We start from the raw sequence: 2,661 nt of genomic DNA, 5'->3' as shown, positions 1-2,661 counted from the left end.
TCGCTCTCCGGGAAAGACGCGTCCGTCCGCGGGCCGCCGTCCCCTATCCCCGCGCCGCTCCGGACCGCCCGCCTCGGCCGAAGCCCGAGGGGACAGGCGGGGGTCCTTCGCGCTCGGGAAAACCGTCACGCGAAACAAAGGGGGCCGCGCCGCGCTCTCGGCCGCCCTGAGGCGGGAGAGCTCGGGTCGTTGTCGCTCGGCGTCGACCCCCGACGCCATCGCACGGTGCCTGGGAAAGGGCTGCATCCCTGAGCCACGCGTCCCCCGGAGTGCTCCCCCCGCAGGGGGCTCCGCGAGGTGTCGCGGCGGCAGGGTCGCTCGCCTTCTTCCGCCTCGGACCGTCTGCGCGAAGCCAACCTCCCGGCGGGAGGGTAGACCGAAGGGGGTCGCCCGTCCTTGTGACCCCGCGGAGGGGGCCAAGGGCGGGACTCTGGCTCGGGGGACGGGAGGGGCGCCCGCGCGTCCCCTTCCCCGTCGCCGAGAGCCGTACGCCGGCGTGTGGACCTGCTCGCCGGAGTTCGTCCGGGGCTCGGTAGGGGTGCTCGGCCCTTGAGGTCCTGCCCCGGACAGGGGCGCGGCGAGGGTCCCCTGGCCGCGTCGGCTCTCACGTCGACCCACTCTCTCGCGTGGGATGGCGGCGCGGAAGGCCTCGGCCCGGCATCTCGGAGGGGGGTCGCCCGGGCGGGCAAGCCGGCCAGCCTGCTGGCCCCGCGGCCTGCGCAGGCGGGGTGGGGGGGACTCTTGCTCTCGGTGGCTCTGCCCCAGGAGGGTGCGGGGTGGCGGCAGAGGGGAGGCCGCCGCGGGTGCTTCGAGTTTGAGAAATACTCACTTGGTCAGAGACCGCACACCGCTCGTTCCCTTATATGCAAAAAAGGTGTTCGTCCTGACGTTTTGCGAGGCCTTATTTTACCGTCGTCGGCGCTATCAGGGGAAACACGCCCGCTCCTTCCGTCTCCCTGGAACCGCGCCTCGGCCCCGAGGGCCCAGGTTCAACCTCATACCGGTTCTCACGACATGCATCGACACTCGGTGCAACTCCAGCAGCCGCAGCTCCCGCCGGCCCGGCCAGCCAGGTACGCACCCCTGGTCGGCGCTTGGAGCGTTTGCACTTTGTCGTTTTTTTCTCCAAGACTCCTATCTGCCAACTGCTGTGGACTTCAGCGGTGGCTGCCGCGGGCTATGCGCGGCCTCCTGGGGGTCCCGCCTGCCCGCGCAGGCAGCTAGGACGGGGTTATCAGCAAAGCCTGTGAGGCGCTCTCATGGGGAGGGGGGGCTCCGCAGCCCCCCAAGGTGGCTTCGTACACCTCTTGAACGTTGCGGCCCGGCCGCTCGGAGAGAGCGGTGTCTACCCGGGCAGACAGCCTGTCGGCCCCGCGGCCTGGGCAGGCGGAGCAGGTACTCTTGCGCTCGGGGGCTCTGCTCGGCCCGGAGAGTTGTGTGCGGGGCGCCGTCGCCTCGCTGGAACCAGGGGCGTCGTGACGTTCGCGCGCGCCTAGCCGCCGCCAGAACAGGCCAGAAAGGTTGAGCTGCATACGGATCTAAGCCGTTGCCCAAACTAACTCTGGCCCGTGTGACACAGCCGCGCGCGCGCTTTCCTACGACACTCGACCGCCGGGCTCCCTCGGCCTGGGAGGCACTCTCGGGGCGGGGGGCACCGCAGCCCCCCAAGGTGGCTTCGTACACCTCTTGAACGTGGCGCCCGGCCGCTCGGAGAGCGGGGTCTACCCGGGCAGACAGCCTGTTGGCCCCGCGGCCTGGACAGGCGGAGCGGGGACACTTGCGCTCGGGGGCTCTGCTCCAAGGAGCGAGAGCGGCCACTCTGCTCGGCCCGGAGAGTGGGGTGCGGGGCGCCGTCGCATCGCTGGAGCCAGGGGCGTCGTGCCGTGCGCGCACGCCTAGCCGCCGCCAGAACAGGCCGGAAAGGTTGAGCTGCATACGGATCTAAGCCGTTGCCCAAACTAACTCTGGCCCGTGTGACCGACACAGCCGCGCACGCGCTTTCCTACGACACTCGACCGCCGGGCTCCCTCGGCCTGGGAGGCACTCTCGGGGCGGGGGGCACCGCAGCCCCCCAAGGTGGCTTCCGTACACCTCTTGAACGTTGGGGCCCGGCCGCTCGGAGAGCGGGGTCTACCCGGGCAGACAGCCTGTCGGCCCCGCGGCCTGGACAGGCGGAGCGGGGACTCTTGCGCTCGGGGGCTCTGCTCCAAGGAGCGAGAGCGGCCGCTCTGCACGGCCCGGAGAGCGGGGTGCGGGGCGCCGTCGCCTCGCTGGAACCAGGGGCGTCGTGACGTTCGCGCGCGCCTAGCCGCCGCCAGAACAGGCCGGAAAGGTTGAGCTGCATACGGATCTAAGCCGTTGCCCAAACTAACTCTGGCCCGTGTGACCGACACAGCCGCGCACGCGCTTTCCTACGACACTCGACCGCCAGGCTCCCCTCGGCCTGGGAGGCACTCTCGGGGCGGGGGGCACCGCAGCCCCCCAAGGTGGCTTCGTACACCTCTTGAACGTGGCGCCCGGCCGCTCGGAGAGCGGGGTCTACCCGGGCAGACAGCCTGTCGGCCCCGCGGCCTGGACAGGCGGAGCGGGGACACTTGCACTCGGGGGCTCTGCTCCAAGGAGCGAGAGCGGCCACTCTGCTCGGCCCGGAGAGTGGGGTGC

Source organism: Eleutherodactylus coqui, unplaced genomic scaffold (genome assembly GCF_035609145.1).
Source record: "Eleutherodactylus coqui strain aEleCoq1 unplaced genomic scaffold, aEleCoq1.hap1 HAP1_SCAFFOLD_289, whole genome shotgun sequence".
NCBI classification, from domain to species: Eukaryota; Metazoa; Chordata; class Amphibia; order Anura; family Eleutherodactylidae; genus Eleutherodactylus; species Eleutherodactylus coqui.
Note: the sequence above shows the minus strand (reverse complement) of the source record.